Genomic DNA, 14144 nt, shown 5'->3' with positions numbered 1-14144 from the left:
AGCTCGTGCCCTCCTGTTACGTGTCCTGACGTAGGGTCCACATCCCCTGAGTCTTATCTGATGAGAAAATCACGTTCCCGAAGGTTTCATTCCGTTTGGACTCCGTTTGATATTCCTTTTCTTCGAAACCCTAAAACAGGCAAAAAACAACAATTCTGGGTTGGGCCTCCAGTTAATAGGTTAGTCCCAAAAATAATATAAAAGTGGATAATAAAGCCCAATAATGTCCAAAACAGTAGATAATATAGCATGGAGCAATCAAAAATTATAGATACGTTGGAGATGTATCAAGCATCCCCAAGCTTAATTCCTGCTCGTCCTCGAGTAGGTAAATGATAAAAACAGAATTTTTGATGCGGAGTGCTATTTGGCATAATTTTAATGTAATTCTTCTTAATTGTGGTATGAATATTCAGATCCGAAAGATTCAAGACAAAAGTTCATATTGACATAAAAATAATAATACTTCAAGCATACTAACAAAGCAATTATGTCTTCTCAAAATAACATGGCTAAAGAAAGTTATCCCTACAAAATCATATAGTCTGGCTATGCTCTATCTTCACCACACAAAATATTTAAATCATGCACAACCCCAATGACAAGCCAAGCAATTGTTTCATACCTTTGACATTCTCAAAACTTTTTCAATCTTCACGCAATACATGAGCATGAGCCATGGATATAGCACATTAGGTGGAATAGAACGGTGGTTGTGGAGAAGACAAAAAGGGAGAAGATAGTCTCACATCAACTAGGCGTATCAACGGGCTATGGAGATGCCCATCAATAGATATCAATGTGAGTGAGTAGGGATTGCCATGCAACGGATGCACTAGAGCTATAAGTATATGAAAGCTCAAAAAGAAACTAAGTGGGTGTGCATCCAACTTGCTTTCTCATGAAGACCTAGGGCAATTTGAGGAAGCCCATCATTGGAATATACAAGCCAAGTTCTATAATGAAATATTCCCACTAGTATATGAAAGTGATAACATGAGATACTCTCTACTATGAAGATCAAGGTGCTACTTTGAAGCACCAGTGTGGTAAAAGGATAGTAACATTGTCCCTTCTCTCTTTTTATCTCATTTTTTCCTTTTTTTTATTTGGGCCTTTTCTCTTTTTTATGGCCTCTTTTCTTTCTCTTTTTTTATTTTTTGTCCGGAGTCTCCTCCCGACTTGTGGGGGAATCATAGTCTCCATCATCCTATCCTCACTGGGACAATGCTCTAATAATGATGATCATCACACTTTTATTTTTCTTACAACTCAACAATTACAACTCGATACTTAGAACAAAATATGACTCGATATGAATGCCTCCGGCGGTGTACCGGGATATGCAATGACTCATGAGTGACATGTATGAAAGAATTATGAATGGTGGCTTTGCCACAAATACGATGTCAGCTACATGATCATGCTAAGCAATATGACAATGATGGAGTGTGTCATAATAAACGGAACGGTGGAAAGTTGCATGGAAATATATCTCGGAATGGCTATGGAAATGCCATAATATGTAGGTATGGTGGCTGTTTTGAGGAAGGTATATGGTGGGTGTATGATACCGGTGAAAGGTGCGCGGTATTAGAGAGGCTAGCAAAGGTGGAAGGGTGAGAGTGCGTATAATCCATGGACTCAACATTAGTCATAAAGAACTCATATACTTATTGCAAAAATCTACAAGTTCTCAAAGCAAAGTATTACGCGCATGCTCCTAGGGGGATAGATTAGTAGGAAAAGACCATCGCTCGTCCCCGACCGCCACTAATAAGGAAGGCAATCAAAAAATAAATCATGCTCCGACTTCATCACATAACGGTTCACCATACGTGCATGCTACGGGAATCACAAGCTTCAACAAAAGTATTTCTCAAATTCACAACTACTCAACTAGCATGACTTTAATATCACCATCTTCATATCTCAGAACAATTATCAAGTATAAAACTTATCATAGTATTCAACACACTCATAAGATAATTTTTATTCTTCTTGAATACCTAGCATATTAGGATTTAAAGCAAATTGCCATGCTATAAAGACTCTCAAAATAATCTAAGTGAAGCATGAGAGATCAATAGTTTCTATAAAACAAATCCACCACCGAGCTCTAAAATATATAAGTGAAGTACTAGAGCAAAATTATATAACTCAAAAGATATAAGCGAAGCACATAGAGTATTCTAACAAATTCCAAATCATGTATGGCTCTCTCAAAAGGTGTGTACAGCAAGGATGATTGTGGTAAACTAAAAAGAAAAGACTCAAATAATACAAGACGCTCCAAGCAAAACACATATCATGTGGTAAATAAAAATATAGCTCCAAGTAAAGTTACCGATAGAAGTAGAGGAAAGAGGGGATGCCTTCCGGGGCATCCCCAGGCTTTGGCTTTTAGGTGTCCTTAGATTATCTTGGGGGTGCCATGGGCATCCCCAAGCTTAGGCTCTTGCCACTCCTTGTTCCATAATCCATCAAATCTTTACCCAAAACTTGAAAACTTCACAACACAAAATTTAAAGTAGAAAATCTCATGAGCTCCGTTAGCGAAAGAAAATAAAAGATCACTTCAAGGTACTGTAATGAACTTATTATTTATTTATATTGGTGTTATACCTACTGTATTCCAACTTCTCTATGGTTTATAAGCTATTTTACTAGCCATAGATTCATCAAAATAAGCAAACAACACATGAAAAACAGAATCTGTCAAAAACAGAACAGTCCGTAGTAATATGTAGCTAGCGCAAGATCTGGAACCCTAAATATTCTAAAATAAATTGCTGAACGTGAGGAATTTATCTATTAATGATCTGCAAAAAGAATTAACTAAATATCACTTTCCAAATAAAAATTACAGCAGTTCTCGTGAGCGCTAAAGTTTCTGTTTTTTACAGCAAGTTCAACAAGACTTTCCCCAAGTCTTCCCAACGGTTCTACTTGGCACAAACACTAATTAAACACAAAAAACACAACCAAAAAAGAGGCTAAATAAATTATTTATTACTAAACAGGAGCAAAAAGCAAGGAATAAAAATAAAATTGGGTTGCCTCCCAACAAGCGCTATCGTTTAACGCCCCTAGCTAGGCATAACAAGCAAGAATAGATCTAGGTATTGCCATCTTTGGTATTAGGAAAGAAAAGAGCAAACTTGCTATCTATAGAATTAATCCTTCTATTTTGATAAAGCACATGTCTATTAATGGTAGAAGAAATATTAAGCATGTTACGGAAGTTTGTATCTAGGCTAGCCATTATCTCTTTAATAGATTCATTTTGGTAAGAGAGCAAAAGAGATGTAGATTCAACTTTCTCATTCATGGGGTGCCCAAATATATTTTTTCATTTTTCCATAAGTGTCTACAACATCCCCTTCAAGGAGACCTTCTTCAAATATAGAATCTAAGACATGATTAAAAGAAGAATGAAGGGCAATATAAAAGCTTTGTAGGTAAACTTCTATTTGATATTGAGGAACATAGCTAGCCCTGATCCTTAATAGTCTATACCAAGCATCTTTCAAAGATTCATCAAGAAAATAACGAAAAATTCCAGAATCATCTTCGTCAAAATTATTAAGACTCTCATTGATAACTCTGGTAGGTTTTTCCATAGTATCCTTATTTATAAGTTTTGCGAGGATAGAGGGGTTGTCCAAAGTACTAAAACTCTGGAGAGAACCCCCAACCCTTTTTGATTCATACATAGCGGAAGAAAGGCAAACGGAAAGAGAGGAGGATAGAGAGGGAGAGAGGTCGAATAAAACGGCAAGGGTGAAGTGGGGGAGAGGAAAACGAGAGGCAAATGGCAAATAATGTAATGCAAGAGATAAGGGTATGTGATGGGTACTTGGTATGTTGACTTTTGCGTAGATCTCCCCGGCAACGGCGCCAGAAACCCTTTTTGCTACCTCTTGAGCACTGCGTTGGTTTTCCCCGAAGAGGAAGGGATGATGCAGCAAAGTAGCATAAGTATTTCCCTCAGTTTTTCAGAACCAAGGTATCAATCCAGTAGGAGGCTACGCGCGAGTCCCTCGCACCTGGACAAAACAAATAAATCCTCGCTACCAACGCAAATAGGGGTTGTCAATCCCTATAAGGCCACTTACGAGAGTGAGATCTGATAGATATGATAAGATAATATTTTTGGTATTTTTATGATAAAGATGCAAAGTAAAATAAAGGCAAAGTAAATAGCAAAGGAAATAACTAAGTAGTAGGAGATCAATATGATAAAGATAGACCCGGGGGCCATAGGTTTCACTAGTGGCTTCTCTCAAGAGCATAAGTATTCTATGGTGGGTGAACAAATTACTATTGAGCAATTGACAGAATTGAGCATACTTATGAGAATATCTAGGTATGATCATGTATATAGGCATCATGTCCGAGACAAGTAGACCGACTCCTGCCTGCATCTACTACTATTACTCCACTCATCTACCGCTATCCAGCATGCATCTAGAGTATTAAGTTAAAAACAGAGTAATGTCGTAAGCAAGATGACATGATGTAGAGGGATAGACTCATGCAATATGAAGAAAACCCCATCTTGTTATCCTCGATGGCAACAATACAATATGTGCCTTTCTGCCCTTACTGTCACCGGGAAAGGACACCGCAAGATTGAACCCAAAGCTAAGCACTTCTCCCATTGCAAGAAAGATCAATCTAGTAGGCCAAACCAAACTGATAATTCAAAGAGACTTGCAAAGATAACCAATCATACATAAAAGAATTCAGAGAAGATTCAAATATTATTCATAGATAGACTTGATCATAAACCCACAATTCATCGGTCTCAACAAACACACCGCAAAAAGAAGATTACATTGAATAGATCTCCACAAGAGAGGGGGAGAACATTGTATTGAGATCCAAAAAGAGAGAAGAAGCAAACTAGCTACTAGCTATGGACCCGTAGGTCTGAGGTGAACTACTCACACTTCATCGGAGAGGCTATGGTATTGATGTAGAAGCCCTCCGTGATCGATGCCCCCTCCGGCGGAGCTCCGGAACAGGCCCCAAGAAGGGATCTCGTGATACAGAAAGTTACGGTAGTGGAATTTGGGTTTTGGATCTTGTTCTGATCGTTTGGGGGTACGTGGATATATATAGGAGGAAGAAGTACGTCGGTGGAGCAACAGGGGGCCCACGAGGGTGGAGGGCGCGCCTGGGGGGGGGGGTAGGCGCGCCCCCGTACCTCGTGCCCTCCTAGGTTTCATTCCGTTTGGACTCCGTTTGATATTCCTTTTCTTCAAAACCCTAAAACAGGCAAAAAAACAGCAATTCTGGGTTGGGCCTCCGGTTAATAGCTTAGTCCCAAAAATAATATAAAAGTGGATAATAAAGCCCAATAATGTCCAAAACAGTAGATAATATAGCATGGAGCAATCAAAAATTATAGATACATTGGAGACGTATCAGCGTTCAGTACTTGGATCAGTTTGATCGCAAAGACACACTCTCCCCTCTTGTTGCTATGCATCTCCTAGATAGATCTTGCGTGATCGTTGGTAAAAAAATTTGAAATACTGCGTTCCCCAACATCTTGTCCATCACATCATTCTCTAATGATGTGATCCCGTTCATCAAATGACAACACATGTCTATGGCTAGTAAACTTAACCATCTTTGATTAACGAGCTAGTCAAGTAGAGGCATACTAGGGACACTCTGTTTGTCTTGTGTATTCACACATGTACTAAGTTTCCGGTTAATACAATTCTAGTGTGAATAATAAACATTTATCATGATATAAGGAAATATAAATAACAACTTTATTATTGCCTCCAGGGCATATTTCCTTCAGTCTCCCACTTGCACTAGAGCCAATAATCTAGATTACATAGTAATGATTCTAACACCCATGGAGTCTTGGTGTTGATCATGTTTTGCTTGTGAGAGAGGCTTAGTCAATGGGTCTGCATCATTCAGATCCGTGTGTATTTTGCAAATCTCCATGTCTCCCTCCTTGACTTGATCGCGGATGGAATTGAAGCGTTTCTTGATGTGCTTGATTCTCTTGTGAAATCTAGATTCCTTTGCCAAGGCAGTTGCACCAGTATTGTCACAAAATATTTTCATCTGACCCGATGCACTAGGTATGACACCTAGATCGGATATGAACTCTTTCATCCAGACTCCTTCATTTGCTGCTTCAGAAGAAGCTATGTACTCCGCTTCACACATAGATCCCGCCACAACGCTTTGCTCAGAACTGCACCAACTGATAGCTCCACCATTCAATATAAATACATATCCGGTTTGTGACTTAGAGTCATTCGGATCCGTGTCAAAGCTTGCATCGATGTAACAATTTACGACGAGCTCTTTGTCACCTCCATAAATGAGAAACATATCCTTAGTCCTTTTCAGGTATTTTAGGATGTTCTTGACCGCTATCCAGTGATCCACTCCTGGATTACTTTGGTACCTCCCTGCTAAACTAATAGCAAGGCACACATCAGGTCTAGTACACAGGATTGCATACATGATAGAACCTAAGCATAGGGAATGGCTTTTATTTTCTCTCTAACTTCTGAAGTGGTCAGGCATTGAGTCTGACTCAACTTCACACCTTGTAACACAGGCAAGAACCTTTCTTTGCCTGATCCATTTTGAACTTCTTCAAAACTTTATCAAGGTATGTGCTTTGTGAAAGTCCAATTAATCATCTTGATCTATCTCTATAGATCTTGATGCCTAATATATAAGCAGCTTCACCGAGGTCTTTCATTGAAAAATTCTTATTCAAGTATCCTTTTATGCTATCCAGAAATTCAGTATCATTTCGAATCGACAATATATCATCCACATATAATATTAGAAATGCTACAGAGCTCCCACTCACTTTCTTGCAAATACAGGCTTCTCCAAAAGTCTTTATAAAACCATATGCTTTGATCACACTATCAAAGCATATATTCCAACTCCAAGAGGATTGCACCAGTCCATAAATGGCTCGCTGGAGCTTGCACACTTTGTTAGTGATTGCTCGCTGACTATAGCGCCAGAAAACTCCTGTCTGCTAGGACTACATCAGTATTTCCCCAAAGAGGAAGGGATGATGTAGCATAGCGAAGGTAGGTATTCCAAGGTTATCGAACTAGTAGGAGAACCAAGCAACACAACGTAAACAACACCTGCACACAAATAACAACACCTCGCAACCCGACGTGTTAAAGGGGTTGTCAATCCCTTTCGGGTAACGATGCCAAAAATTTGTAGTAGATTGAAATAATAGATCGTAAATAAAATAAAGTGCAGCAAAGTATTTTTGAATTTTTGGTTTTGTAGATCTGAAAATAAAAGCAAGAGAAAAGTAGACCGCAAAGGCAAATATATGAGAAAGAAGACCCGAGGGGCGTAGGTTTCACTAGTGGCTTCTCTCGAGAAAAATAGCAAACAGTGGGTAAACAAATTACTGTCGGGCAATTGATAGAACCTCAAATAATTATAACGATATCCAGGAAATGATCATTACATAGGCATCACGTCCAAGATTAGTAGACCGACTCCTGCCTGCATCTACTACTATTACTCCACACATCGATCGCTATCCAGCATGCATCTAGTGTATTAAGTTCATGGAAAAATGGAGTAATGCAATAAGAACGATGACATGATGTAGACAAGATCCATTTATCTATTGCGTAGATATAGATCCCATCTTTTTATCCTTAGTAGCAATGATACATACGTGTCGATTCCCTTTCTGTCACTGGGATCAAGCATCGTAAGATCGAACCCACTACCTGGCACCTCTTCCCATTGCAAGATAAATAGATAAAGTTGGCCAAACAAAACCCAAATATCGGAGAAGAAATACGAGGCTATAAGAGATCAGAGAAACACAAATAACTTTCATGGATATAAAAAGATATGACTGATCATAAACTCAAAGTTCTTCAGATCCCAACAAACACACTGCAAAAGACTTACATCATATGGATCTCCAAGAGACCATTGTATTGAGAATTCAGCAAGAGAGAGAAAGCCATCTAGCTACTAACTACGGACCCGAAGGTCTACAAAGAACTACTCACGCATCATCGGAGAGGCACCAATGGAGGTGGTGAACCCCATCCGAGATGGTGTCTAGATTGGATCTGGTGGTTCTGGACACTGCGGCGGCTGGATGAATATTTCGTTGACTCCCCTAGGGTTTCTGGAATATTGGGATATTTATAGAGTAAAGAGGCGGTCCGGAGGGCACCCGAGGTGGGCACCCCCTAGGCACAGCCAGGGCCCGTTGTGTTCCTTCTGGCCCATAAAAATTCTCCGTAAAGTTTCGGGGCATTTCGACTCTGTTTGATATTGATTTTCTACGATGTAAAAACATGGAAAAAACAGCAACTGGCACTTGGCACTATGTCAATAGGTTAGTACCAAAAAATGATATAAAATGATTATAAAACATCCAAGATTGATAATATAACAGCATGGAACAATCAAAAATTATAGATACGTTGGAGACGTATCAGTTAGCACCTTTTGGATCGACAAAACCTTCTGGTTGCATCATATACAACTCTTCTTTAAGATATCCATTAAGGAATGCAGTTTTGACATCCATTTGCCAAATTTCATAATCATAAAATGCGGCAATTGCTAACATGATTCAGACAGACTTAAGCATCAGTACGGGTGAGAAGGTCTCATCGTAGTCAACTCCTTGAACTTGTCGAAAACCTTTCACAACAAGTCGAGCTTTGTAGACAGCAATATTACCGTCAGCGTCAGTCTTCTTCTTGAAGATCCATTTATTCTCTATGGCTTGCTGATCATCGAGCAAGTCAACCAAAGTCCACACTTGTTCTCATACATGGATCCCATCTTAGATTTCATGGCCTCATGCCATTTTGCGGAATCTGGGCTGATCAACGCTTCCTCATAGTTCATAGGTTCGTCATGGTCGAGTAACATGACCTCCAGAACAGGATTACCGTACCACTCTGGTGCGGATCTTACTCTGGTTGACCTACGAGGTTCGGTAGTAACTTGATCAGAAGTTTCATGATCATCATCATTAGATTCCTTACTAATTGGTGTAGGAACCACTGGAACTGATTTCTGTGACGAACTACTTTCCAATAAGGGAGTAGGTACTATTACCTCATCAAGTTTTACTTTCCTCCCACTCACTTCTTTCGAGAGAGAGACTCCTTCTCTAGAAAGGATCCATTCTTGGCAACGAATATTTTCCTTAGGATCTGTGATAGAAGGTGTACCCAACGGTCTCCTTTGGGTATCCTATGAAGACACATTTCTCCAATTTGGGTTCAAGCTTATCAGGTTGAAGCTTTTTCACATAAGCATCGCAGCCCCAAACTTTAAGAAATGACAACTTGGGTTTCTTGCCAAACCACAGTTCATATGGTGCCGTCTCAACAGATTTAGATGGTGCCCTATTTAATGTGAATGCAGCCGTCTCTAAAGCATAACCCCAAAACGATAGTGGTAAATCAGTAAGAGACATCATAGATCGCACCATATCTAATAAAGTATGATTACGACGTCCGGACACACCATTACGGTGTGGTGTTCTAGGTGGCGTAAGCTATGAAACTATAACACATTGTTTCAAATGAAGACCAAACTCGTAACTCAAATATTCACCTCCACGATCAGATCGTAGAAACTTTATTTTCTTGTTACGATGATTTTCCACTTCACTCTGAAATCTTTGAACTTTTCAAATGTTTCAAACTTATGTTTCATGAAGTAGATATACCCATATCTGCTTAAATCATCTATGAGGTCAGAAAATAATGATTCCCGCCGTGAGCCTCAACACTCATCGGACCGCATACATCAGTATGTATTATTTCCAACAAGTTTGTTGCTCACTCCATTGTTCTGGAGAACGGAGTCTTAGTCATCTTGCCCATGAGGCATGGTTCGCAAGTATCAAGTGATTCCAAAAGCCCATCAGCATGGAGTTTCTTCATGCGCTTTACACCAATATGACCTAAACGGCAGTGCCACAAATAAGTTGCACTATCATTATTAAACTTATATCTTTTGGCTTCAATACTATGAATATGTGTATCACTACTATCGAGATTCAACAAAAATAGACCACCCAACAAGGTTGGATGACCATAAAAGATATTACTCATATAAATAGAACAACCATTATTCTCCAATTTAAATGAATAACCATCTCGCATCAAACAAGATCCGGATATAATGTTCGTGCTTAACGCTGGCACCAAATAACAATTATTCAGGTCAAAAACTAATCCCGAAGGTAGATCTAGAGGTAGTGTGCTGACGGCGATCACATCAACTTTGGAACCATTTCCCACGCGCATTGTCACCTCGTCCTTAGCCAATCTTTGCTTAAACCATATCCCCTGTTCCGAGTTGCAAATATGAGCAACAGAACCAGTATCAAATACCCAGGCGCTACTACGAGCATTAATAAGGTACACATCAATACCATGTATATCAAATATACATTTCACTTTGCCATCCTTCTTATCCGCCAAATACTTGGGGCAGTTCCGCTTCAAGTTACCAGTCCCTCTGCAGTAGAAGCACTCAGTCTTAGGCTTAGGTCCAGACTTGGGCTTCTTCACTTAAGCAGCAACTTGCTTGCCGTTCTTCTTGAAGTTCCCCTTCTTCCCTTTTCCCTTTTTCTTGAAACTAGTGGTCTTGTTAACCATCAACACTTGATGCTCCTTCTTGATTTCTACCTCCGCAGCCTTTAGCATTGCGAAGAGCTCGAGAATTGTCTTATCCATACCTTGCATATTATAGTTCATCACGAAGCTCTTGTAGCTTGGTGGAAGTGATTGAAGAACTCTGCCAATGACACTATCATCAGGAAGATTAACTCCTAGTAGAGTCAAGTGGTTGTGGTACCCAGACATTCTGAGTATATGTTCACTGACAGAACTATTCTTCTCCATTTTGCAGCTGTAGAACTTATTGGAGACTTCATATCTCTCAATTCGGGCATTTGCTTGAAATATTAGCTTCAACTCCTGGAACATCTCATATGCTCCATGACGTTCGAAACATCGTTGAACTCACGGTTCTAAGCCGAAAAGCATGGCACAATGAACTATCGAGTAGTCATCAACACGCGTCTGCCAGGCATTCATGATGTCTCCAGTTGCTGGCGTGGGTGGTACACCTAGTGGTGCTTCCAGGACGTAACTCTTCTGTGCAACAACGAGGATAATCCTCAAGTTACGGACCCAGTCCGTGTAGTTGCTACCATCATCTTTCAACTTAGCTTTCTCTAGGAACGCATTAAAATTCAATGGAACAGTAGCACAGGCCATTGATCTATAACAACATAGACATGCAAAATACTATCAGGTACTAAGTTCACGATAAATTAAAGTTCATTTAATCATATTCCTTAAGAACTCCCACTTAGATAGACATCCCTCTAATCATCTAAGTGGTCACGTGATCCATATTAACTAAACCATGTCCGATCACCACATGAGATGGAGTAGTTTTCAATGGTGAACATCACTATGTTGATCATATCTACTATATGATTCATGCTCAACCTTTCGGCCTTAGTGTTCTGAGGCCATATCTACATATGCTAGGCTTGTCAAGTTTAACCCGAGTATTCTGCATGTGCAAAACTGGCTTGCACCCATTGTATGTGAACGTGGAGCTTATCACACCGATCATCACGTGGTGTCTTGGCATGACGAACTGTAGCAATGGTGCATACTCAGGGACAACACTTATACCTTGAAATTTAGTGAGAGATCATCTTATAATGCTACCGCCATACTAAGCAAAATAAGATGCATAAAGGATAAATATCACATGCAATCAAATTAGTGATATGATATGGCCATCATCATCTTGTGCCTTTGATCTCCATCTTCAAAGCACTTTCATGATCACCATCATCATCGGCTTGACACCTTGATCTCCATCGAAGCATCGTTGTCGTCTCGACTATTATTGCTACTACGACTATCGCTACCGCTTAGTGATAAAGTAAAGAAATTACATGGAGATTGCATTTCATACAATAAAGCGACAACCATATGGCTCCTGCCAGTTGCCGATAACTGTTACAAAACATGATCATCTCATACAACAATTTATATATCATCACGTCTTGACCATATCACATCACAGCAAGCCCTGCACAAACAAGTTAGACATCCTCTACTTTGTTGTTGCAAGTTTTACGTGGCTGCTACGGGCTTCTAGCAAGAACCGTTCTTACCTACGCGTCAAAACCACAACAATTTTTTGTCAAGTGTGCTGTTTTAACCTTCAACAAGGACTATGCGTAGTCAAACTCGATTCAACTAAAGTTGGAGAAACAGACACCCACTAGCCACCTGTGTGCGAAGCACGTCGGTAGAACCAGTCTCATGAATGCGGTCATGTAATGTCGGTCTGGATCGCTTCATCCAATAATACCACCGAATCAAAGTAAGACATGCTGGTAAGCAGCATGACTATTATCGCCCACAACTCATTGTGTTCTACTCGTGCATATAACATCTACGCATAGACCTGGCTCGGATGCCACTGTTGGGGAGCATAGTATTTCAAAAATATTGCCTATGATCACGCAAGATCTATCTAGTAGAAGCATAGCAACGAGCGGGGAGAGTGTGTCCATGTACCCTCGTAGACCGAAAGCGGAAGCAATTAGTAATGCGGTTGATGTAGTCAAACGTCTTTGCGATCCAACCGGTCCAAGTACCAAATGTACGGCACCTCCGCGATCAGCACACGTTCAGCTCGGTGACGTCCCTCGTACTCTTGATCCAGCTAAGGTCAAGGGAGAGTTCCGTCGGCACAACGGTGTGGCGACGGCGATGCTGAAGTTACCAGCGTAGGGCTTCGCCTAAGCACTACGACGATATGACCGAGGTGTGTAACTGTGGAGGGGGGCACCGCACACGGCTAAAAGATCAACTTGCGTGTTCTAGGGTGGCCCCTGCCCCGTATATAAAGGAGGGAGGGGAGACCGGCCGGCCCTAGGGGCACACCCAAGGAGAGGGAGTCCTACTAGGATTAGCAATCCTAGTAAGATTCCTCCACAAGGAAGAGAGGGGGAAGGAAGGAGAGGGAGAGGGAGTAGGAAAAGGGGTGCCGCCCCCCTTCCCTTGTCCAATTCGGACTGCAAGGGGGGCTGCCCTGGCTGCCCTCCTCTCTCTCCAACAAGGCCCGTGGTGGCCCATTAGTTCCCCCCGGGGGGAGGGGGTTCGGGTAACCCCTCTGGCACTCCGTTTTTACCCGAAACTATCTGGAAAACTTCCGGTGTCCGAATAACATGGTCCAATATATCAATCTTTATGTCTCGACCATTTAAAGACTCCTTATCATGTTCGTAATCTCATCCGGGAATCCGAACAACCTTCGGTCATCAAATCAGATAAACTCATAATACAAATCGTCATCGAACGTTAAGCGTGCGGACCCTACGGGTTCGAGAACTATGTAGACATGACCGAGACACATCTCCGGTCAATAACCAGTAGCGAAACCTGGATGCTCATATTGGCTCCTACATATTCTACGAAGATCTTTATCGGTCAAACCGCATAAACATACGTTGTTCCCTTTTCATCGATATGTTACTTGCCCGAGATTCGATCATCGGTATCATCATACCTCGTTCAATCTCATTACCGGCAAGTCTCTTTACTCGTTCCGTAATGCATCATCCCATAACTAACTCATTATTCACATTGCTTGCAAGGCTTATAGTGATGAGCATTACCGAGAGGGCCCAGAGATACCTCTCCGACATTCGGAGTGACAAATCCTAATCTCGATCTATGCCAACTCAACAAACACCATCAGAGACACCTATAGAGCATATTTATAATCACCCAGTTATGTTGTGACGTTTGATAGCACACTAAGTGTTCCTCCGGTATTCGGGGGTTGCATAATCTCATAGTCATAGGAACATGTATAAGTCATGAAGAAAACAATAGCAATAAACTAAACGATCATAGTGCTAAGCTAACAGATGGGTCTTGTCCATCACATCATTCTCGAATGATGTGATCCCGTTCATCAAATGACAACACATGTCTATGGCTAGGAAACTTAACCATCTTTGATTAGCGAGCTAGTCAAGTAGAGGCATACTAGGGACACTTTGTTTGTCTTATGTATTC

Source organism: Triticum aestivum, chromosome 1A, assembly GCF_018294505.1.
Source record: "Triticum aestivum cultivar Chinese Spring chromosome 1A, IWGSC CS RefSeq v2.1, whole genome shotgun sequence".
Lineage (NCBI taxonomy): Eukaryota > Viridiplantae > Streptophyta > Magnoliopsida > Poales > Poaceae > Triticum > Triticum aestivum.
Note: the sequence above shows the minus strand (reverse complement) of the source record.